The 26,369-nt window shown below is 41.8% G+C and overlaps 1 protein-coding gene across 4 annotated transcripts in view; it reads left to right on the forward strand.

The window, feature by feature from the left end:
- TAFA1 (TAFA chemokine like family member 1) overlaps positions 1-26,369 on the forward strand; it is a 214,570-nt gene that overhangs the window by 173,307 nt on the left and 14,894 nt on the right. The window lies entirely within an intron of this gene.

Consider the following 26,369-nt stretch of genomic DNA (forward strand, 5'->3'; position numbering starts at 1 on the left):
CTCCTCACTCTTTCCATGTTGGAATCCCATGGGTAGTGGTGTCTCTGCCAGTCTTGGGAGCACCCAAAGTTTCCTCTCTGGGTCTGTGTTTGGCAATCAGCTTCACCCCAAGTGAGAGTAGGGAGCTCTGCCAGCAAATATTGGGAAGAATGTTCTCTTCTTGGTACCTTTCCTCAATTTCAGGCTGCCAAGGCATTAGAATGGAGCAGGGAGTGGTCCAGTGTACCTCAGACAGGAGTTGTAGCTAGACAGGAATATTGGTGGGTGTTGTGGAATGGAATATTGTGCAGACAAAGATCATTCTTGCAGATTTGACAAGAAGGTGAAAGATTAGGGGCTGCCTTAGAGGAATGAGAACCTCGTGTTTCCTCAGCAGGTATTTCTGGCTTGTGGATATCTGGTTTATATATTAAAGATATGAAAGGAAATGTTTTATTATTTTAAAAACACATTCAGATTTTAAAATTATGAAGCAGTATTTCATAGCTTGTTACACTGGGAGTGCAATTCAGCTTCTGAACTCATGATTAAAACCATGCTATGAATGCACCTGTGAATGATTATGCTTTAGTCCACAACCTGTCATTCTGTTATTGCCTAATTACCCTGATAAAAAGAAGCTTTTCTTTTTCTGCTAAGCACACTCATAAAACTGTAGGTGAAAACTACAGCTGGTTGTAACCAAAGATCAGCTGTACAAGCCTTGAAGAATTTCATGTTCTTCATCAGGTCATGAAATACAGAGGCAGCAGATAAAGCAGAGAGACACCATTAATTCAGCCCTCATAACTCTGTTCAGAGAAGAGAAGCTCAAAGAGTGCTGTGTGAAGAAAAAAGTCAGGTGCAGGTGTGGACTGGAGCCTAATTGCTCTGTCAGGATTACAATAAAGAGAAATGTTATTGTCTGGAATTTTGAAAGGAGTTAGGATAAAACAATGGCTAATATGAAAGTGTAAGGCAAGTCCCATTGAAGTCGCTGGTAAGACTCACTGTGACTTCAAAGCCAGCAAACGTGAACTACAAAGGAATGTCTTCCCCTTTCAAGTTTGGTTGTAGTCAGCCCATGGCTGCTTTTGTAGATGGCTGGAGAACAGTTCAAAAGCCCAATATGCTGCTGGTAAAAATTAATCCAAGGGACATTTGCTTTGGCCTTTTGTTTTATCCCAGACTTTGCTTTGTGGCTTTTGACATACTGACCTGGTTTAAGTCAAAACTTTTTCCAATTTGGTGGTTCTGTTCTTGTAAAGACAAACTCCCAAAACTTCCCATGGGAGTCCCACTGACGTCAGTGCTTTAGCTCACACAAAGATTTGGGATTTGCTGTTTATTTTGTGCATGAGAACATTTCAAAAGGTCACCTGCAACTTTCTACCTTCTTTATCTACAATATTGAAAGGTTTCAGACCAGTTAATCTCACACTGGGTTTTATTTACAGTGTGTAAATGTATATAATTTAAAGCCATAATGTGTCACTAAGAAATCTTGCTTGAGTCCTAATTCAATATCCACAGGTGTTCAGGTGAACCAATGTACTCACACCCAAACAAAGACACTTCTGAGAGGTGACAAGGACTGGGAGACCCCTGTGAGCAGTTTGGCTGATGGATGATTATCACCTTGAGCCATCTCCACCCCATGGCCATGTGTTAGTGTGTATAAAGCAGGCTGCACTTCACTATTGCCCTGCCACACTGTGACTTAGTGGGATTGGGATCAAGCTTTTGGTGCTTCCCAGTTAAATTTCATCAAAAACACCCCATCAAGGCTGCTGCTTTGGCAGTTTGAGTCCATGTTGCACAGGAAAGATTGCATTGCCTTCTGCTCCTACCAGCTACTGCTCTGGGACACAGCTGGGCTGTGTGGAGAGCTGGCTTTGTTTTCTCTTTCAGAGAACACAATTATTTGTAGGAGTCATCTTAACATTTTTAATAAATGTCAGGGCTGATGAATGGTCCTTTTGTCCCTTTTGTTGTGAGATCTGAACATGGGTAGCACAGCATCCCAGTAAACAGGGCTGTTATGCAGTCCTCCCTGCATGGAACAAAATTCAGGCTAAGGTTGTTTGTACTGTGAAGGGCACGAAGTTGATGTGTATTCCCAAGCATCACTTCCTGCCAGGTCCAGCAAACTTTTTCTTTGGGTTCTCATCTTAATAAAGTAAGGTGAGGCCAGGCCATGGCAGCCTCAGAAGTCATAAATGATTCTTTGTGGCTCATTCGGTAGACTCTGTCCTAAAAGCTGCCTCCACCACCAGTGAATGATGCAGTAGCAACAGTAGGAGCAAAACAAGAGCCAAACCTTGCCATGAAACACAGACACCAGTTTCTGTTGCTTTGCCTATTCTGTTGCACACGTACTTTCATGATTCCCTTCACTACTTCAAGGTCTTTTTTGTTTGAAGGATGTAATGCTCCTTTCCCTCTCTACAATTTATCTTGCCTGCCACTTGGCCACAGCATATACCATGGGCATCAGGCTGCCAGCTCTCTGCCATGGATATTATTATTTTCTTATTTGCCCAAATACCTCTCCAGAGCAAGTCCCTTTTTCTGGGGAAAGCAATGCCCAGCATTTCCCATGGGCTCATGAAGGCCCTCAGGTGCCTCAGCAGAAATTGCTGTCACTGGTGCAATTTCTCCTGTGGGCTGAGGTTTCATTCCTTTGTCATATCATTACTGTAAAAAAAAAAAGATACTTATAACTGTCGCTTTTATACTGGGAATATCATGCTTTGTACCATATCCTTTAAAGTGGTATTGAAGCATCCTGTACAGTCAGTAGGTGGTTATGTCTGTGTGTTTTTCAAGGCTTGTGAATAATATATAATTTGTTCATCTATACTGGAGTTTACTGTGTTACAGTCAGTGCTCTCAGACACACATATTTTTTAATGTTTCATTTTTCTGTTCCTTTCCCTTCAATCTTCTTCCAGGCTATTCCATTGCCTCTTTCACAGGCAACCTCATATTTCTTGCATAATTATCTGTGAAATTTGTTGGACCACAGAGTATGGAATAACAGAAAAGCACCTGCACTGGCTTTTGAAATCAGCCACAAAGGAACTTTCATGCAGGTTGTGCATATTGCCAGTGCTTTTAGGAAATGAGGTGGGTTTATCACTGGTGAAAACCAATGAGCAAAAAGGAAGGTGCTACTAAAATTCTTAGCAGTATCTCTCCCTCTAAATTGTACCTGTAAGAAAGGCCTCTGCAGACATGTGAGGTGAGCCCATTCCACATTTTCTGCAACACAGGATTTGAAGCATTAACTCTCAGGCAGTAGGATTAGTGGTTTAGTCTCCATGGTTTACTCTTGTCCTGTTTTATACCAGTCATGCATCAAGGGAAAGAAAAGTCATTCACTGATACAGAAAAATAAAATCAAGCCAGTATTTTCATTCTTCACAGACTGATTTTAGATCACCTCAAGTTTCAGATCATTCCACAATGAAATATTAGCACACATGTACATACTTCAGATTTCTGTTAGTTTGAGGATCACTAGCCGCCATCACACTTCATCAGGGCAGCACTCCCAAGCCAAACATGAGGTTTCTGACCAGTGGGAGCAGCCTGACCTTTAATCCTCTCTGGGCTAGCACCTCACACCTCTCCAGTCACGATTGGTGCTGCTCATCCTTATTTTTCCATGTGTAATAGTTGGAGCAGAGAGAGGACAGCATTCACAGCACGCATTCCATTTGCTGTGTTTGCCCTGCTTTCTCCCACCCAGGACCCAGAAATAAAAATGTCCCATCATTTATTTTTAAATTATGGGTAAAACACCAATTGTGGAGCAAGCATCCATAATTCAGGAGTGTTCCTTCAGGACAGAGGTGCAGTTTGTGCTGGTGCTCAGCCTCAGCATCCTCCCACAGCACCGGGGCTGCCCCAGCTTGCAGCAGCTGAGAGGTGGCCATGGGACATGCACAGACACTTCCTGCCTCTGCCTGCAGTGAAAGCAGGATTCAAGCCTTGTAGAGTCAAATGAAAGACTCCTATTGACTTTGGGTCAGGTCCTTAGTAAATGCTTTGTTAGAGATAATCCTGTATCTATCAGCACTTACATCAAGTGAGAACAGTTCACAGTCACAAAGCCAATAGTTTTCTATTTATCTAATGTGTACTTTAGGTGGTATCACCAGAAAGCCTTTTTTTTCCCACTCTGTGAAAATACTTTCAATCAATTCTTATTTCTTGAAGAAAAGGGGGAAAAATGCTTTTTGAAATCCAAGGAGTCAGCTTCTCATCCCTCTAGCTGTGCTTCGGCCTAGATAAGAAGCGATCTCAGGGTCCAATATTATTAATTCACTGTCTATATGAATAACGAGCAGCCTTGGTGAATTATTCTACACTCCTGGGAAAATCTATAGCCCTGTCCTTCTGCAGCACCACTGGAACCAAGCAGTAAGCTCATATTTATTTTTATTTGGTGAATTCAGATGACTTCATTTGTAAGGAGGAAGAAAATGTCTCTCTTCCCCACTGACATCCATTTAGCAAGTTCAAAAAAAGTCACAGAATATCTCATGTCCTATTAAAAAAATAGAAAAAGCGGGGAGAAGTCTAACTTCACTGAAATATTTTAGGCTTTTGTTTTGTCCAGATCTTGTCTTCTTGGAACGCCCTTGCAGCCACTCTGAAATCACAGCCAGATCCTGAGAGGTGCTGACTTCAGAGGGAGCAAAAGCAAAGCTGGCAGCAGCCATGCAGAGTAATTAATTCATTTACCCAGGCACAGAGGCTCTCATTACCAAGTTGCCTTCCCATTGCAGGGCAGAGGCTGAAGGGAGCAGAGGGGAGGCGAGTGCCTGACCCTGCCAGTGCTGGGTGAGATTTTGTGTCAGGGCACAGCCTCATCTTCTGAACCCAGAGCATCAGTGAGCAGCCTGGGGAGAGCAGAGAGGCTCTGCTTCTCCCTGAGCAAGTGGATGTGCAAACAAATCTCTGTGTGGGCATATGGATCCATATCTATGCATATATATATATATATATATATATATATGTGTGTGTGTGTTTGTATATGTTTATTTCTGTGCACACGCTGCAGAGCCACCCTGCCATGGGTGGTGCCTGACAGCACCCAGAGCTGCTCAGACACACAGGGATGGTTTTGTGTGACTCAGGTGCACACAGGCAGGACATTCCAGGAGCAAATCTGCAGCTCACCTGAGCCAGGCTGCAGTCAGGGCTCCCCAGGTAGGTGCTCCCCCATCTCCCAGCCAGGGCTGTGCTGTTCCTGCTGCATGCAGGAGCTGGGAAGAGGGGAATGGATGCTCCTGTCTTCCTGGTGAGAGGATGGTGCAGGTAATGAGAGCCTCTGACTGTGGGTTTGTGTGAGTACTTCTTCATGGCAGTTAGCATTTGTCTCCCCACCTATGTTTTATATTTCTTTCTTTTTCCAGGGACATTGTGATTTCCTGCACAGCAACCACCCTTTTTAATATCAAGCTCATAGAACAGCTGACTAATCCACCCCTGATGAAGTGCAGAGAGCTCACTTAAATCCCAATTTCAGCAGGGAAAAAATTTTCTTTTTCTACTTCAGAGGGGTAAAAAAAGCTGTAAGTCATGGCACTGTCTCCATTGCGTGAGGGGTGGTCGCTTTCCCAGGTTCCAGCTGGCAGATTTCAGAGGGAGCAGAGCCCTCACAGCCAACCAAGGTGCACAAACAGCATCCCCATGGTGAAATTAGGGAATGGCATGGCTCTGGAGCAGTGTGAAGACACACAGGAACATGTAATTACTTCACCTCCATACAGAGGAAAGTAACCTTTCACTCAAATACTTGCAATAAACCCACTAGAGGCTAAATGGAAAAACAGTAGGGGATTTCTCCTCTGATAGATAGCATTAAGTGTTAATCACAGCCCTGGAAGAGCCTGGGAAGAGGGGTTGGAGGCAGGGAGGGCAGCCAGCCATGCCAGTGTGTGCCAGGCACCACAGGGAAAAGAGGCACGAGCTGGAAGGGGAAAGACAGCCTAGAGAGAATTCCCTTGCAGGGGTGAAGCCACAGGCAGGACCATGGGTTCAGGTTAAGGACTGGTCAGGCTGCCTGGGGAGCACAGAGAGAACCAGGACAAGGAGTTTCACTGCCTTGCAGACACAGATCTGCTTTGGTGAGCCCAGAACAGGAGACTCAGCCCGCTGGGACCCATGTGCAAGTACACAGATGGCAGATCTAGGGGCAAAAACAGCTGCAGCAGTGCTAAGGGAGGCTTCTCACAACAGCCCTTCACCCAGCAGTGCTCAGGGAGAGATTTCCAAACATCAGAAGGTGCAGTCTGATGTGGATCTGCCCTGCCTGGCAGCAGCAGAAAGAGATTTGCTACCATTTACTGCACCTGTGTGGAGAGGTGATGCAGCTGGTGGAGGATGTGTGGTGTCTTAGGAGCAGGAGGGTTAAATCTTTAAACTCTGCCTTTAAACAAGCACTGGGTTCATCTTTCCCACATGCACAGCCCGAGTGCAGCATCCAAAATGCTCTCAGGAAGTGATTTGACACCCAGATTTTCAGCTGGTGTAAACTGGCTCTTGAAACCCTGAGAGACTTTCTGCTTTGTGTCAAATGAGGGCACAGTTTGTAGGGTTTAGGAAAATGAACAGGATGGTGACTGGCTGTTAATCCTTGCTCACAGTCCTCAGGGAATGTGTTGGACCAGGGTCCAGCTAATCCATGGCCAAGGGGAGCTTAGGGAAACATTAGGGTCAGGTTAGCATCTGTGCTGTATGCTCTGACACCAAATCCTGGCAGGAATTCTGATGGTAGTTCATCTCTGCCAGGGAAGACCATATTATTAAGTGGCTAATTCTGCATGAGCTCACACCACACGTCTTTTCTGCATCAGATGCTGTGGATTTGGTGCACTGTGAAATGCTGTGTGCCTACAGGTGTCTCTGATACACTATAGAAAATACCTAATTGGAGTATTGCAGGGCAGGAAGCATTTTTTATTTTCTTTCAAAGCTACCTTCCATCTATAAACATGGAACTAGTTCACAAGGCTTGATTGTGGTTTGTAGGATTAGGCTTTGAACACAAAAGAAGTGGATGATTAAGTAAGAATGAAAAATGCTCCTCCACAGTGAGCTCTCTTTAAATTAATAAACAAGAACCTGAAGCTATTACACACTGAAATTTTAAAGAGGCAGTGACCAGATCTTTGAAGGAAGCAAACACATCATTTATCCTTTTAGTGATGAAGAGAGTTCATATAGGAGTCACTAATTTAGCACTGAGACTGTCTGTTGTGTTGAACTGTGTGAATTAATCTGGCAACTGCAACTAGAAGCAGGCAAATCAACAAGTGTTTAATTGATTTCAGAGGATCAATTATCCATACAATTGATCAGAGATGCATTTACAGTTCCTCCTCTCAGAATACAAGCAGGTCACTGTAGGACCCAATCCCCTCAGCAGTCTGTCAGTCTGTAGTCTGCTTTGAGAGATTTTTATGCATTAATATTGCAGAATTGTCTCAAGTTTAGGAATCAAAGGGATTTCTATCAAATCTTAGACTTTTTGCTGAGGAAGTGTGTTACTTAGCATGCAAATAGCCTTCAGAGTTTGGAACAGGTCTCCATATGCAGGTGTCAAAAAGCAGTTCACTAATCCTGTATATCAAGGAAAGCAGTATTCCTCTTTGGGAGCTGTTTTCAAAGACCATTCAGTTTGTCACAATAACTGCTCAAGGTTAAGCAAGATGGAGGATGGCAAATTTCAATATTATTTTTAAAGTGCTGCCTCTCCCTTTTGAAACTATGATGCAAAAGACAGTGGTGGGGAGAGGAGCTGTGCTCCACAATTTAAGTATTCTACCTTATGGCATTAGTACATAAAAACCATTCTGCAGGCAGATGGATTGCTTTTAATATGTGGGCTTGTGTAATCATTTCCTTTTGATTACAATTCCTAGGTAGCAACCATACAGCAGAGTTTTCAAGATGCATGTGCATGGTCAGTACAGTTTTTTTATCCTCCAAATGTGCCCAGAACTCAGGAACAGCAAGGTGAAACATCAGCACAAACCATCACTCAGGAATGAAATGGAGAAGCAAATGACACTGTCTTAACTGAGGACAAAGGCAAATCTCCCATTAACTCAGATGAGAGTAGAAAACAACTCTCTCTATTGGTTTTCTTATTACAAAATGCCCTCTCCTTTTTCTCCAGACTCCTCCACGAAACACCATCAAATGTGGTTGTGTGTAATATAGTTATGCAAATAACAAATGAACTCTATTTCCTTTAGAAGTTTCCTTTCCTCCTCTTGAAAATTGCCAACTGAATGAACACTTTTTAAAACCAGAGCACCTGTGAGATATAAAACCCAAGTTCATTAGTGCAGTGAACACCTGTATATCCAATGTCTAATATAAATATAATATATATATATATATATTGGTTTTCCAAGGACACAGGTACCTCTTGCTCTGAGCAAGATGGGCAACAGGACAGTGACCACTGCTTTACACCACAGAGCACAGGAGCAGGGCAGCAGAGCAGAAAATCATTATCCTTTTGGGCAGAGAAAAGACTAAAAAAGCAGTGGGGGTTTAATTGATATAAACTCCCCATCATTAAATGTTGCTTGGAAATTAGAAGAGTACCACTAGCTCTGAGAGGGGGTTGGCAACAGCTTCCCACCAGGGATGACAGCTGGTTTTGAGTACTTCCAGTGTCTTTTGTCTCACCCACAAAATGCAAAGTAATTGGTATTATTTGATCAAATAACACAGCAGCATACTGGTGAGCAATAGGTGGATCACAGACATAAAAGCCAAGACAAAATGCTCTACAGCAGACTCATAAAATTCATTTTTATGTTAGAGGCCAGAAAAAACCCCTCTTGAAGTCTTTAGTTACAGTTTGGCTTTATTTGATACAATCATTTTTTATTGTTTGGTTGACCAACATTGGTATCTCTTTCTTATTCATTTATTTGCAATAACCTGCTGATAAATCAGCTTTAGCAATGGAACCAATTAATTCTCCATTGTAAATATTGACTTAGATATTTTTCATCTATTCTGTTTGTCAGAGATGGCAATCCTGGACTTCCCTGGATGAGCAATAATGAGGCAGAATCCTTTTCTGCTACTCCTCTGAAACAGCCCTTGTAAATTCTGTGTGATCATTGCAGAAAAAAGACCCCACAGCATCTGCAAACACAAATTAAGTAAATTATGGTTTTGCTACCTGGCTTGCACTCTACCAATGACCCCTGGTGTCCACAACTGGGGATTCTAGCAAAATGTGTCCGTTTGAGTTTGCAGGTTTCCCAGCTGAGCTGCTCATTAACACATGGCCTGATGGAAACTGTGATCAGAAATGATCTGTGATTACAATAGATGTGGTCTAAATGAGGTTTTGTATAACCAGGCTGGACAAATAGAATGAATGGGGGAGGTTTTGAAATTCCTAAAATTCAAACCTAATTGCAGATCACCCAGGTCTGTGTTTTACTGTTTCATGGCACCTTTTGAAAGCTGATACAATTTCCTAATAGAAGGAATAAATTGACAAACCAGATTAGAAGCTTAAGCTCTCAATGTAACAACCCTTATTCACAGGTCTTCAGTGAAATCCTGAATCCTATCAGTCTATTTCTCAAATCATCAGGAGCACTCATTTGTAGCTAGCTTTGGGTTAGACCCTTTCCATCTGAACCACTCTCATTTTAAGCTCATTATTTATGGTAAGCATAGCCACACACTTCATGCATTTTGCATATTCAATTTTCAAGCCAAAATATAGGAGCTGCATTAGCTTCAGTGCTCCCAGCAGGTAATCAGGCTCCTGCAATATCAAACCTTATGTCACCACCAGTAATAGGCTGAAATAGTCCTACCCTCACAAGGGCTGTGCCTGCCCAGCTCCTATTAAAATTAATGGGCACTGGGCATCCATTCCCTCTAGGCAGCTTTGGAAATATCAGCCAAAATGTAGTTGTAAGTATTAACCTTTAGGAAGTTAGTGTTGGCAGATTCCCACTGCTCTGCACTGACTGAGCAGAGTCAGCCCTGCTCTGATGGGAGCAGCAACTCGGGGCTGGTTTGGTACCCCCGGGCTGGTTTGGTACCCCCAGGCTGGTTTGGCACCCCCAGGCTGGTTTGGCACCCCCAGGCTGGTTTGGCACCCCCAGGCTGTTCTGGCTGAGCAGAGCCCGGGCAGCCCAGGGGGAATTGCCAGGCTGCCCTTCCCTCCTCCCAGCCTGCACCAAGTGTGGCTTTTTCCTGGGCATCCGAGAGAAAGGAAGCCCAGCCCCATAAAGGGCAGTAGAGGCGGTGTGAAAATGCTGCTCTGACTCAATGTTAAAGTCTGGGGCAGAAATGACAAAAATATTGCAGGCTAGCTCTTAAAATAAGTATATTCTGTATAGGAAAAAAAAAATTATCTGTGATTTTTTTCATATATTAAACCTTGTAAGGAACTATGCCCTGCTGATCTAACATTCTTTAATTAGTTGGGTTTTTTGAGGGTTTTTTTTCCTTTCCTGTCTGTGTTTGCAAAGAAAAATAGTCTGGCATTTTAAAACAAAAATAGGATTAGAATAATTTATTGATGGATTACTATTAAACTAATAGAAACAGCCATATAAATTCATTTCTGTAAACAACCTTCAGGTCTCAGGTCTAATCCATACAGATGGTGACCTGTGAGGAAGCAGTGTTCCAGGAATAAATTTGCTGGTTTAAACTGGAGGGTTTCAACCCAGCTAATAAACTCTCAGTGGTGCATGACTGAAATGTTACTGCAGTAGCTAGAGAGCAAACTGTCCCGTTTCACTTTTTTTTTCACCAAATAGTTCTAAAATAACCAAAGTGTAATCACCACACTCAACTAGCAGATTGTTCATGGACACAAAATACAGTCCTAAATCAAATAAATTGCTACTGTGAAGCATTTGCTGGGCTCTGCTTTGCATAGTATGAGATAAGAAGCAAGTATAATGCACTGGTCTCTATTACTAAATGCTGCTAAAAGTGCAAAGTGATAAATGTGCTCTTTCAATTTCAATATAGCATCATTAGTAGAGAAACCCTGTAAGGATCACCTGCATCTTAATGACCTGCATCTTCACCACCACTGTGAGTGCAGCTCTGTGCTTTTGCTGGGAACCTATGCCATTTTAGGAATGGTTATTTCCTGAATCCTGTTACAGTTTTGTTCTGGTATTCTTACATTTTTTATTTTCCCTTCCTAAATATGAGTATCTAGTAGTGGGGGACCCAGAGGAAATGTGTAGCCAGGGACATGAGCAGTGCTGGCAGGTCAGAAGCAGCAGGAGGACCAGCCAGAGCCCTTCCTGGTTCTGCTGAGTCCACAGGTTTTGGGCAGAATTATGGGCAAGGCTTACTGCAGTATCCCTGTGCTCAGGGTACGGATCATGCACTTGTTCTGCCAGCTTTTCCTGAAATATTAGGTCTTGCTCCATGTATCTTTTTGTGGAATACAAATCAGCCATGTTGGTGTAGTGTCCTGCTTGTACAACATATTTTGGTTATGTCTGCCCTTGTATTTGCTCACTTTGTGACATGCTACAATATGTCAAAGAATGCAGATGCTGCTGCTGCTTCCTATATAATTTTTCAGCTAAAAATGACAGGTGCCTGGAATTATTACCATATTATTTTGGTTTGGGGTTTTTTCACTAAGAAAACAACACCACAGATGTTGAGAGGTTCTTCCCAGGAGTTTTGCAGAGACCAAGAGGGCTATATTTGCACTCTGAAATCTAGCAAAAAAAAAATATAGTCTACTATTTTATGCTACAAATCAAGGCAGGCATCCAGCAAGGGCAGGAGCAGAGGATTCATGTAGTGAGAAGAAAAATTGGGCTGTGGGCAAGACAGGAGTGAAGAGAAGCCACACTGCAGTGTCAGCAGACTTGCTGTGTAGATAATACTGGATGCAGTAAATAACCTCAGATATTTGGATTTGTCTTCTTATTTTTGAAACCTGAAGGAATGTACAATAAATAGATTAAAGATGTGCAATGTTCAGATCAGTGTTACTGTACCTGTGAGGGATGAGACAAGAACAGAGCATGGGGAGCAGCTCCACAGGGTCGTGGTTGACAGTAAGTGTGGGGAAACACTGAGGTAAAAGGAGATATTCCTACAGCCCGCTTTTCATTCCCATCCAAAAATATCCTTCCTTCCAATTTCTCTTTGGTGTCAAAATAAATGAAAATGTTTCATAGTGATTAATGGTGTGCTGGCTACACACTGAATGCCAGTAGGGATGCAGCTGATCAGCAAAGAGGATATTTTCAGAAAACCTCATCATGTTTTGTTTTGACTTTATGCTGACACGTTGAATTTTGCCAAAAACAGTGATGCAATTCAGCCAGTTGTATAGGCAAGAGTGAGAGCCCTCAGACACACAAAGGGAGACTCAGTCCCGTGGGGATTCTCTGGTAGGAGATGCCTCTCCAGAGAAATGCTCCAGAGAGAGAAATGCTGGCCTGCTGGCCATCACCTGCACCTGGATTGGCCACCCCAAGGACTCTGCCTGCAGGACAGGATTGCAGGAGCATCTCTGTGGTCTCCAAGACCACCCAAGGTTGTGTGGCACCGAGGGACCCAGCAGGTGCCACCTCTGAGAACAGAAGGAGGTGAGAAATGTCACCATGTCCTTGTTTCCTTTGGGAAACAGTTCAGTTATTTAAAAAGTGCTTACAAGGTTTTGGAGAAAGGACCAAAAAAAACCTGCAACCTAATGCAAATTAACTTTGTGCTTGTAGGTTTTGATGGAGCTGGTTATACATAAAGTCTGTGCTGTGTGTATTCACCTGGAGACCTAAACTATTATGTAGAAAAAAGAACAACAACAGCACAATATTGTTGCTTTCACTACCATTGATCTTTAATTTCCCACTTCAATTTTGCCTTCTAGATTAAGGGGGGGGGGGGTTTTGTACTGCTGTGTATGTGAGATGTGTAAAACTTACTGGTGATTTCAATTTCCAGAGGGTTCTGTTGACTGAGGTTGTAGCTTATCTAATATTTTCATGAAGTCCAAGCACTGTGCTGTAAAAGTCAATTTAGTTTTAAGCTGTTGTTTTCACCACCACAGTGAATAATCCAATTTTTAATTATTTTTATGGGGGTTTTTTTTGGGGGGTGGGGTTGAGTATTATTTGCTGAAAATTTAGTTGTTTGTCATTACTGCAATTTTAGTGGAAGGGACATTGGAGAAACCAAGCCTCAGTGGAATAGATTGTTATCCAGTGTAATGTATTGATCAGGTCAGGCAGTAAATTAACAGGAGCAGAACACCATTAAATTTTGAACTTAATTGCCTTCTACTCTTAATTTCTATTGGATATAATCAATAGGTGCCAGAGGAAAGTTAAAAGAGTTATTTAGCAAGCTGCTATTTCCTGCAGCATAATGGAAAACTAATGTTTCATCTTCTAGTTGATGCAAATAATTTGTAGTTCAAGAGTGGCCACTTAAACATTTTATCAAAGACTCACTTTTAGTTCTGTTTTGATTAATCTTCATCCCTCCAAGAAAGAAACATGATTTAGTGACACAGTGTGTTTTGGCTTAGCTGCCCCTTTGGTCTTTGTTTCCCTGGAGGATCTCTCCATTCTCTATTCCCATCTCCAGCCATGCACACCCTGAGTGTTTCCAGGGGAAGGTTCTCAGGCCAGTGCCTCTCAATATAATTTCCTTTTCCAGGGAAAGGCTTGGTCTTGGCTTCCTTCTTGGTTCTCTTCCCAGCTTGTTTGGGCAAGTTGCTCATTTCCCTTATTTTCCTGCCAGGAAAACACCAATGTAAACAATTGTCTTTGCCAAGGGCTGGTGTCAAGCTGAAGTGTTGCACTTTCTTGCTGGACTCCTTGTGCTGATAATACATTTTGTTCTCCTCTCCAGCCTCAGTTTTTACTCCCTCTGTCTCACATTTCCCTCTACAGTAATATTTTTAGATACCTTTTTTTTAGATACTTGCTGTTGAATTTCAGTATTGCTTATCCTGCGGTAATCTAAACCCAGTCCCTTATAAATCAATATCTCAGTGCTATTATTATTTTTACACCTCTTTGAGCACTCTTTCCATCACCTGGCCTTTAGCTAATAAAATGCTGCAGAGGGAACACCATGGTTCAGGTGGCCCCATGCCAAAGCCACGTGCCCAGTGTCACTGCCCTGTGGAATTACAGGGACATTAAACAGCCATTGAATGGAGGATAGACCTCTGATGAAAATTAGGGAATTACTGCAAATTTTGGTGGGCCCCAGAAGCTGTATTACAGGAGCAGCACTCAGAATAAAACAGGCCAAGGTAATCACACCTCAGGTTTTACAGTGGTGTCAGTTCTGTGCCAGTGGTGCTGCTCCATATTTATAACTTTGTATTGGCATGAGGCAATTCACAGAAGCTAATGGGAGTTTTCCAGGAGTGTTGATTCAGGTTCCTGATGAGAAATGAGTATAGCCCCTTCTTCTCATCTTCGCAGCAGAAACAGCAGTTAGAGTTGAGAGGAGTCTACTCGAGGTTTTATGAAGTGGAGCATAATGATGCACCAAATGAACAGACCTTCATAGAAGTCTCATGTTCTGAGAGTTGACCTATACTCGATCTGAAAACCAAGTATCTTCAGGGAGTGGCAAGTTACCCACCTCAAAATAGAGTGACAGTGAATGATCCTTGCTCTGAAATCTTGATCTACATCTGTTCACAACTCTTTCCATTATAAAATGTGTATAATGGGTATTTTACTGGGACCACATTTGTTTTTATTCAAGTCCTATATATTTTAAAAAACATTGCTTGCTGCCTGTGCAAATTCAAAAGCTGCCAAATCATCAAAAGAGCTGAGTATGAATTTACCTCTTTGACAATTATTCCTTGTCACATTATTCTGGTTAACAGGGAATTCATCACAGCAAAGAAGGCAAAAATAAAGCCTCTTGACAGTTACAAGAAATTACCTGTGCTTACAATAATATATTTTCCAAGGGAAGGCTGGAGGGCAGATTTTGACAGTGCTGAAGCTGTACCACCTGCAGTGATGTCCTGTGACCATCACTGGCCTGGACTTCACCTTTGCAGAGGGAAGATTTTGTTTGTCTGTGTTACAGACCAGCAGGAATTGTGGAAGGTTTGCAGTCCCAGCTCCACAGAGAGGCTGAAATTCTCCTGTTTTGGCTGTTCCACTGGTGTCCATCACATCACTGGCAGAGGTGATGTGAAGAGAAGATCAGAAGAGGTGACGTTGTGCCTTTTGTATATTTAGGGACTGAACACAAAGCCCAGGTGCCCATGGAAGCCAGTGGCCAAAGAGGAAATTGGACATGGGGCTAATTGAGTGCCCCTGGCCAGGAGGGTGTCAGCAGCTATAATGGCATTCCCATTTCCTGTGAAGAGCTTCTCCTCGTGTTTCACTCTTCTGCCAAGAAAAAGATAAAGGAGATTTTTCTCTGTCTCACTGAGGAGAATCCCCTTTTCATCCAAATGAATTATGCTGTCTTTGAGGCGCCAGATTAATCTGTCTGTGATATCCCTCGTGCATTGCTTCCAGACTAACACATTATCTGTGTTTCTTCTTCCATGATCTGCTGGTGCAGATGAAAGCTAACACACATGGTAGGCTGGAAAGACTGCTGCCCACAGCCATGGAAATCTCTACAGGAGCAACTCTGCCCTGCTGGAGAAGAGAGGTGCATAATGAGACAACATTTACGTTAAGGTTGATTACAAGGATATTTTGGTGCAGTTGAAACTCCTTCTCTGACTTGTCGTCATCATAAAAACTTTGTGAACCGTAGATTATTGCATTTTAGGTACCCACAGCAGGACAGGCAGACAAGGTAGGAAGTCTCAGAGACACACATGAATTAGGATTAAATGGAGCAAACTAATTCTCAATCAGATCTACTCACCACTAAAACAAAGAAGATAGAAAAAGACAGGATCAGAATTAGCAAGGTAACAGATTGCATTTCTGGGAAGAAGTCCTGGGTTATGAAATGCTGGTGGATTTGATGTTCAATTCTACCCTTATTTGTCATGTACATTTGCAAAGCATATTGGCATTCATCACCTTCTAGTTCAATCAGGGCAGTGAGTTTTTGTTTTTTGAGAAGTGCTGGAGGTTTTTATAGCTGAGGCTTGGCAGAAGTCTGCCTGTGGTAATATACAATTCACATCATGGTGAGGATGGGCACTGCAATTGTTGCTGCTCTCTCTATTCTCTGCTGTGTTTGTAAAAGGATCAGGATTGGAGCTGTGAGGTTTTCTACTGATCCCTAAATCCAGAAGTGTATTTGCACCATTTTTATCCCCAGAAAGTTATCCACTGCTCACCACTTGCTTTCCTGAGAAATAGTCAGACAAGACATTTTGAAAAGTAGGATTTTTTTGTGCATGCTGTTTGCAGTACTAAGTTGTACCAGGCAGTAACTCTAGTTATGATCCAAAACCTCCACACAACAATTCCCCAAAACCCAAAAGAAAGAAAAAAACTAACCTGCAAAAAACATACAGCTCTTCAGAGGTTTTGCAAGTTAGTTCTGGGAGTTTCAGGCAATAATATTTTCTTTGCATAACTGTTCAAACTGAGTGCATTGACTCTATGCATAAACTGTTTTCACCTCTGTCTTGTCATTCAGTCTAGAGAGTGTTTTGGTGGCATTTTGGAGTTTTTCAAAACATCAGTGCTGGCAGGTTTAAGACCTTTGGACTCTGCTGAAGGGGAGCTGAAGGGAAGCTTCAGTTTCTGGAAGCAGCTTTGCCATTATCCCATGGCCAGCAGAACTAAATATGGCTGCAAGAAAACTGTACAACAGTTGACAATGGAAAGGACAATATATGGCATCACTGGAAATATGTGTGAAACCTTGCTATGTATTTGCACATATTTTCCAAGACTTTCAGCAAAACAAGATTTCCCTATCTTTGTCCTGAATGACAGGCATTTTAGAAAGATAGGTTCTGCACTGCCATAAATAACAATTTCTCTTTTTGCCTTTGCAAGCCATCATCAGGAGGTGATGGCATCACCTCCTCTTTCCTACCCTCCATCTACCCACAGAGCCATGAGAGCATGCATGTAAAGATGCATAAAAACGTCAGCCTTGCAATTTAAATGTCAACTCCTCAATCTTACTCCAGTACATTTAGACCCTCCTTTGCATACAGTGTGGCTGACTTCTTACAGTTCTAGTTTTCCTCAGAATGACAGAGGAGGCATCCATGGCCCTTTCTGATAGTTCCATTTGTTACTGTCCCCTTGCAGAACACAAATGTAATGCAGTGTGCTCTGCTGATAGACCAGTGCCAGGCAACCCCTCAGGGATATTAAATACACAGTTATATTGTCTTTGTGCTGATCTGACTCTCTTTGCTTCACTAGAGTTTTGCAGGCTCTTGTTGAAATGCTGCAGGGATTTGATATCTCCCAGCATCTCTGCATGAGGGGAAGATGCTGTAAAGGTGTGTCCCTCTTGCCCATCTCTTTCAGCACCCTGGAAAGAAGAAAACACTGAATTAGATATGTAGATGTAGAGATATATTGGTGTGTAATCCATTTCACAGCTATGTCTAGATGTTCTTCTTTCCTATCCTGTGTAGTTTTTCCAGGTCTGCATCAGGGGAGCCATTTGGCATCATGCTGACTGATGCTTTGGTGGGTGCTGCAGGCTGCTGAGGAGCACAAACCCAGCTCTGCTGCACTGCTGGAGCTGCAGACACAGCCTGCTCCTCCCTCTCTCCCCTTGGTGCAGAATGTTATTCTAGAACTCCCTTTCAAAGACTGAGGGCTTCCAGTGAGTTACCTAAATTCTGTGTTTGGCCACCTAAACAACTTGCCCTCTGTGGTTTTCTAAATTACAAATTACAGTTTAAACCAAAAAAAGCTCTATCTATACAATTCATTTTCTCATATTTATTCCATTTGAAATTAGGACCAAATACAATGAGTGTAAAAAATAAATTTACATAACTTGTTAGCTTTTGAAGAATTTCCTCCCAAACAGTAATAAGAAATGTACATGGATACATTAAGAGATTTCTCTGGGGTCAGATTTTTTTTAGTATTATTCTTAATAAGGTAAAAGCTTATGGCCATTCTTCAGGAACTCATGAGCTCCTTTCTATTCCACTGCCCTCAGAAAGTGGGAAGGATTGCTTCTCTCTCTGGCAGAGAACACAAATACAACCCAATATTTTCATTGAAGGATCGGGGATATTTTTACCATTTTTCCCCTTGTCCTGCAGAGCAGCTTGTACAATCCACAGTGATCCAAGGAAAAGAATATGCTTTCCCTTCTACCTTGGCAGGATTTTACAGTGTCAAGGTAGGGCCTGAGAAGTGCTTTGAGATCCTTGCAGCAGAAGTTTGAAAAGGCACAGGAAGCTGCTCTGGTGATGAGACACCAACTTGGCTGCAGCCTCCCCATTACTACAGAAGCCTTTGGAGGCCAAAAGCTGTCCTGATTTGACTATTTCCACCTGCTTTTTAATAGAAAAAAAATCTGATAGTGTTTGAATTATTCATTTATATTAAAATACAAAATCTTGAAGCACATCAGCCACTAAAGACTCTTCCTTGCAGAAGCTCTTCTGCATTTCCCTGGCCAGGGCTGCTGTTCCCTGCCAGGCAGAACTGAAGATCTCCCCATGAGCTCCCAACACAGAACTGAAGCCTTGAATGCTCCCTGGCCACAAATTGAGGCCCTGAATGCACAGTAACTGAATATTCATTTTGTCTATTCTTTAGGAAAATAGTGACAATTTAAAGTACAAGAATAGCTCCATTCATGAGCCACGATGTGAGCAGAGCCTCTGCCACCGCTGCCGTTATCTGCCTTTCTTAATAAGCCAACAAAGCTGATGTATTACCACATATAAAAATAATGAAAAAGAGATACCCAGGGAGAGAAATTATGTTTTTGTCATGAAGAGATGTGAGTTGATTGTAAGCATAGGTATTATTTCTCTCTGTTGTTCACCTGTCTGTGCAGGGCAGGACAGTCGGGACGCCAAGTGCTGCTGCTGCAGGGCTGGGTGATATCAGGGTTTCAGCATTTGGAACAGCAGATACTTAGGGCAAAACTTTCCCCTGATTTGAGCTGAACTATTCATCACACACATAGCTGTCATTAATCTTACATGCAGAGCCAGGCTTCTCATATTTCAAAACCTTTGGAGAGGCAGCTTTTTAATCTATATTTGGTTCTTCTTTTTTTCCCCCTCTGAGATTGGTTTCTCTTTGCATATAATGCTGCAGTAGTTTCAATTTAAATAGAACCCTGAAATAAAATACTCAAATTTAAAACCCTAGCAGAGAGAAAGGAAACAATTATCTTGATTTTTTTTTTTTAGGTAAAAAGCTTAAATGACAGCACTGCTGACTGACAGAATTGACATGTATTTTAACTTCTGTTTCAAGCAATGTATTATCTTAATCACAACAAGAGGACACATTCTCCAGGATGGAGCCATAAATTCAATTAATCTCAGTAGTAATTCACAAAGCAATTCATTATAATATAATGCAGCACCTTGTAGTATCTAAATTACAGCACCTGAAGATGCTTAATGGCCAGAGGCAGATGCAGAAGCTGCCCAGCAGCTCCTGGTGGTGAGTTCTAACTTCTGCTTCCTCTCTGACACACCATTACAGGCTAAAGGCAGATTAGGCATTCTCCTATGAGCCAGGAGAATGAAGACAAAGGAGAAGGAAACAGAATTGTCTGGAAAAACAGGAGAAAAGACAAAATCTCTGTGAGGGCAGCAAGTGGCAGGGGGTTGAGTTCTAAGCTTATTCTCAAAAATACATGAACTATGGCAGCTGCAGGTTATGAAATATTCCTATCAAAACTTTCTGGTGACCAAGAGCAAAATTTTTAAATGATTTGCATATCTCTCTCAGTTATTGAGATAATAATATAGCTGCCTGCTTCTTATTTTGTAGGTCTTTAACTCTAAACAGCTCATACTCTAAACCCTTCTGTCTGCTGATATTCAAACAGGATGTTCTTGGAATCCCAACCCTTTTGCCATTTTGCAGAGGAGAATCTGGACACAAAACATTATAAATTCAGCACTGTGTGTCACTATGGGAACTGTTTCTGCTGCCAGACAGAATAGGAATGGACTGGGAACTGGCTGTTTTGGAATGAACTGCTTGTTTGGGAAGGAACTGGCTGTTTAGGAATGAACTGGGGACTGGCTGGTTTGGAACAAACTGGGAACTGGCTGTTTGGGAATGAACTGGCTGTGTCTCTGTGTGTGTCTGCCAGGCAGGCACACACATAAACCAAATGCAGATATGTAAATTTTACCATTAAGTGCTTGCACCTCTTTGCTTCCCCGTTTCTTCTTATTTTGCTTCATTTAGCGTAGATTATCTTGGTAAGTCTGGCAACTAGTCAATTACTGAATTCCTTTCAAAGGAAGGGAAAAGGAAGATTACAAAATTCATCAAGCTGGTATAAATCACCATATCTTCCCCACCTGAGGATCTGACCCTCTAACAGTAGTTTCTTTCTTCTTTATAAAGGTAATTATCCTATTAAAATTAATAGTAAAATGAATACTGCTGTGACTGAATTACATGGGATAAGCGTGAAATACTGTGATCAGTTCTGCTATGAATTAGTAATTATAGTGTGCCCAGTGAAATTTGCATACTTTGCTCTCCTTCCCTGCTATCTGCCTTGGTTTAGTTGCCAGTGCTCTCTCCAGGGCTGGAGCTGGAGATTGCTGGTGCTTTATGCAAAGAGGAGGTGTTTGCAGAACATAGCACCCCTGAGTTTTAAGTAGCAGAAGAAGCTACAAGATAAGCTTTGGTTTGTTTGGGGTTTGAAATAGCTGTGATTGCCTTTCTAAATGTGGTGGTGTGGGGGGTTTTTAGTGCTCACATAGATGAGGTGAGGGGAAAAAGAAGAGAGAGGGGAAAGTCTGCCTCCTTTCCTTCTCCTATTTCTGTGTGAAAAGTTTGTGTTCATCTAACTTTGAGTTGGTGCTGCCTGGAGCAGTGAAAGCAGTTGGTATCTGAGAGGGAGAAGGGAATAAGGGAGAGCCAGAACAGGAGGAGCTGGTGGACCTGCTTCACAAAGAGCTGTGTCCAGCCCCTTGCACTCGGCATGCAAAGTTTAGAGGTGACCTTGAAGAGGATAAATGGTACCAGGATGAAAGGCACATCCCCCACACATACTGAGAGACCTGCCTTGGGCCAGCAACAGCAATTACTTATCAGCTAGAGGATGGAATGTAATAATCCCTTTTTTTTTTTTGTGGTGCTGTAAGGTTGTAGGGCAGAAGTCAAGCATCAGGTCCAGGCTGGTTTCTCAGGAAGAGAAGGCAGGGAAGTTTTTTCCTGCAGCCTTACAGCCCAGTCCCTGCTCAGATCAGGGTCTCTTCACCTCAGCACGAGAGAAACACCCACATCCCAATGGAACAGGATCTAGGGAGAAAACAGATGGAGAGAGTTTCTCCTTTTCAACACTGAGTGGAATCTGACATCCTACAAGAGCTGTGTGCTCAGCTCAGCTCCAGAGGTGGAGACAGGAAATCAGGCAGGTTGGGAAAGCTCTAACCGGCTGCATTCCTGTGAAGTAATTGCTTTTGGTAATAGGATTTTATTGTTATTATCCTTATTAGGATGATCACAGGCTGCTTTAGATACCTTATGCTTGCTTAAATAATGGCCTGCTGTAGTGATAAATGCAAACATGTTCCAATGGATAAAAAACTTGTTTCTCTTTCCTGAAAATAGTGTGTAGCAGCAATTTCTCAAAAAAAAAAAAAAAAAAAAAAGGAGATCTATGCTGTCATGGTTAACATAATATATTTTGTTTCTTTGGATAAACTTAGATCTTGGAAATCCCCAAGTTAATTGAAAGTTGTTCTTTTTCCCTCCCTAAATATCCTGTGTAGTGCACAGCTTATCCAGATCAACAGAAGCATTTTTTCACACCAGGAATGCAACCTTAGACAACTTGTAAAAAGGTCATACAAACTTTTGATGCAAACCATTATTTTTAATTCATGTGGTCTACTCGTGTTTCCTAGCACCTGAACTGTCCTTTCTGCAAATTACATTCCTTTTGTGAATAGAAACAGTTTATTAAAACTCCTGTATTAATTATTTAAATGAATTTATAAATATTTGAGGAAGCCCATGCAAAAAGCACTCATAATAAATTATTATATTCTGCCTTCATTGAAAGCTAAATTAAAGAACTCTGATGATTGCCTTTTGTGAGAAAGCCTTTTCAGCTGCCTGTCATCACAAGGTCTGGGACAGGAGAAATTTGTCTAAGTAGCAGCAAAAAACATAAAAATCAGCACCTAAAGGTCAAAGTGAGATAACAACATTTGTATGAAATGTGACCATTCCTTTAGCTGTGCTCAGTGTCTTATGGGGGAGCCATCATTTCCAGCCTCAGCCTTGGGATCACGGGTGTGCAGACTGAATCACTGACAAAAGGGGAAGGAGTGGGGCTAAGGAGAGGCAGGTGAAGCGAGTGAAAGGAGAAATCACTCACTCAGATCGATTGATCAAATGAGAAGCCAGATACTCTAAGTGGTGCTGGAAGGAATATCAACCCTGAGAGTCTGTGGCAGAGCAGCCTGAGCAGTGCAAAGGGATTTCTCACATGAAATGAAATGGAAAAAATAAAATAATATTCAAAATGGCAGCAGAAGAATAGCAGAAACTTCTCTGGATAAACTTTTCTGGGTATTATTTTCTGGATGGAAAAAAGCCTCCTATTGGAGCTCTCCGTTTTGCAGTGCTGGTGGATAAGAGTCACTTTGTGGACATTCCCATTTTTGGGTTCCATTCTCTGTCATGTCTGGCTGTCATTGACATTGCACATTATAAATGGCAGGTGCCAGTCAGGACAGAAGTGCTTCTGCAGAATTTAGGTAAAAGACAATTAAATTGATTAAATAGAAAGAGATGTCTGGTGATGAACCCCTTCACCCTGTGCTTCTTTCTTCATTGTGCTGTGTTTGAGGAGCCTCCCCAGGTGGGCACATGGATCCCATGGCAGTTTGGTACATGTGGTCATGCAGGATGGAGCAGGAGATGCTGCAGTTGTCAGGCCTCAGAGTGTCTGAGGTGATGGTTGATAAACCCAGAGCACTTGCAGAGATGGGCTCAGCTCTCTGATCAATGACAGCTCAGATCAGTTGCACACAGCCAGCCTTAATAACTTTTCCAGCACTTTTCCACTGACCTGTTTCATTCATCTACCTTCTCTTCTGTTGGTGATCACTATTAAAGCAGAAAATTATAAATACGAAGTCCAAGGGCTCCATCATAATGCCCAGAATTTGGAGGCTCACTAGGCAATTATCTTTCCTATTTGATCAGGTATTCTTGAAGATTAATATTTCTAAAGAAAACCCAGCTATTTCAACCTTGTTCTGTTTTAAAGTGCTTTAAAATTGTGCAGGAAGGGAGTATTGTAAAGATAAAAAAATATAAAATAATAAAATTTCATCTAAAGCTTTCTATTCCTTTTCTGGTAACTATAGCAATTCCCAGTGTCTTTGTTTAGCTATTTGTCTTTGCAGGGCTCCTGCTTGCATACATTTTGCAACTGGCAAAGCTGAACACATTCTGCAAAACCTTTTCCACTAATTCATGCTCCTAATTGTGAAGAGCTTGTGCTGGGCACGATTAGGCTGCACGTACATTCGTTTTGTATGAGCATTAATGAGATCAAATAGAACAAGGACAGATGTTTGTGAAAAACAAACTCCCTTTTGTAATGATGAGAACAGAGCTTAGGGCTTCGTAGCTGAGAATCACCTGAGCAGAGTGGGCAGAGATTCCTGGAGTACCTGGAGTCTGAGGCTCACAGTTCTTCCACCTTCTTATTTTTTCAGGAGCACATCTTGTGCATTACAATGGAAATAAGGATCTTTGGGATTATCCACTCTTAAGATCAACAGCGTAAGGTCATTGCATAAATTATTAATAGCAAAGAGTTACCTAGAAGAAGTGAAATCCAGGGCCTTTTCCAGGGTAAAAAAAAAAAAGAGGGAAAATATCACTGTGAATGGTTGTGAATTTTGATCTTTTAAAATAATACAACTCAGAGTTAAATTGAACAGAGGCAAAAAGACATGAGCTGTGCCAATAGCAGCGTGGCCATGAAATTTCAAGTGCCCATTAAAAGAGTTCTCAGCTCTGTAAAAGTCTCAGAGTAAATAAGCATTATGAGCACTGAAGGAAGACATAATTTCAAAGGAAAGCTTGTCAGTTAAGGTCAGTTTAATATCCAGACTTGAATTTCACTGTTTGTAAGTCTTGCTGATAAGCTTTTATAATTGAGTTGCTTCTCTTATTCCATGCATATTGAAGCAGTAATCAAGCTATGATATGAAATACAAAATATCATGTACTCAATTCATCAATTTTTGTTCATTCTCGCAGTTCTTGTTCCAATTGCACTGGCATTGTTGCTCTGAAATATCTCCCAATCTATCATGTCAAGATTATGCATGATGTAATTTGTAATAGCAGCTAGGGATTTGTTTACAAAAAACAAATGTTCCTTTAATCTCTGAAACAAAATTAGACTTGTCTTACATCACAGAACAAAGATAGCTGAATGAATACAACACCTTTAATAAATCAGTAATTACCTTGTGTAGTTCCAGTTGGCTCATTTAACTTGACCTTTGAAAACACACAGATTTTAAAATGTGCTCTTCTGGACTGTAGAGATATGGGTGCTCTAAAGGTGTGTTATTAATTTGGACTTTATTGTCTTTTCCCAGCAGGGATAATTGCAAGTTAAGTAATCCACCTCCTCAGGAATTTTGCAGGCTCTGCCTTCCACTGTGCATAAAGCAGCAAACAGCACGTGCAAGTTCAGTGCCATCATCAGAACAATAAAACATCCCTTGGTTTTCCTTTCATGGAATCATCCCTGCAATTAGAGCACAGGGCACCTGACCCCATGCAGGGTGGGCTTGGGTTGGTGGAGAGCTGAAAAAACAAATTTCTGTAGCTGGACTGAGGTATCTGGTGGGTACAGACACCAGCAAAGGGCTGCTCCCACCCTGCCCTGGGATTTTGCTCCAGGAATCTTCCAGGTCTGATTATTTTCCTCTTTCCATCCTTTTTAAGAGGACAATACCAGATGGCTTCATGTACTTCACACCTCTTTGCAGTCTTTTTTCCCAAAAACTCCTTGACGTCCAGATTTTAGGAGAAATGTAGAATCATGGAATGGTTTGGGTTGGAGGAGACCTTAAAAGCCCATCTCACTCCACCCCCTGCCATGGCAGGGACACCTTCCACTGGCTGCTCCAAGCCCCATCCAGCCTGGCCTTGGACTCTTCCAGGGATCCAGGGGCAGCCACAGCTTCTCTGGGCAACCTGTACAGGGCCTTTAAAACACAGAGAATTTAGTATTTTTCACAGAGAAAGAGAGGGACAATAGAATCACTTGCATTTCAAAAAGAAAGCCAAAGCAAAAATAATTTTTTCTCTGGAAAACATACACCAAAAAAACCCCAAAAAACAACCTAACAAAAAAAGGTATTTTTCATTGACTAATGACACGTAATCACATTATACCCTATTAATTTCTGTAGATTTGATGGAGGAATGTTCTATGTATATTTATATTTACAGGAATCTTCTCTGTTAACAAGAGTTTCTCTGGTAATGTGTATTTGGTAAAACACAATTTATACCCAAGTGATACACCAGAATTTAATTTCATAACTGATAACCCTCCAATATATTATGCATGCTTTGTTATGCCTTATAAATGCATTACAGTTATATAATTTATTCATTTTCAGTGTTCTTTCATAGAGTGCTTTGCTGCTAGGCTGTGATTCTGGCACCTCATTCAGTCAAAATTTCACAATAGACTTCCACCCTCCCGAGCCCATTTCGCAGCTTTTCCCTTCCACATCCCCAAACCCAACACCAGCAGCACAGGAGCTCATGTTTGAGCAAATGGCAGCTTTTACAGGCACCAGATTTGGGCTGAATTCTGCAAAAACTGAGGGTTTTTTCCCCTGCTTCTCCAGTAACTGTTGGATAACACACTAAACACAGATTCTTGATTTGCATATATATATATATATGTGTGTGTGTGTGTGTGTGTGTGTGTGTGTGTGTGTGTGTGTGTGATTTAGGGTCCCAGCAGCCACTGGAGGAATAGCACTCCAAGGCCACCCACAAACCTTTGTACACCTACCTAATCTTCATCTCACTGCCTGGCACTTCTCTCTCTGCATTTCAACCCGTTCATTTACTTTATTAATGAATTATTATTCCTGAAAAATTACCATTGCATGGAGATATAATTCTTTGATGGCACACCAGTCCTCAGCTCTGGTCAGAAACGTGTCTGTGCATATTTATAGGTAG

Source organism: Passer domesticus, chromosome 9 (assembly GCF_036417665.1).
Source record: "Passer domesticus isolate bPasDom1 chromosome 9, bPasDom1.hap1, whole genome shotgun sequence".
Taxonomy (NCBI): Eukaryota; Metazoa; Chordata; class Aves; order Passeriformes; family Passeridae; genus Passer; species Passer domesticus.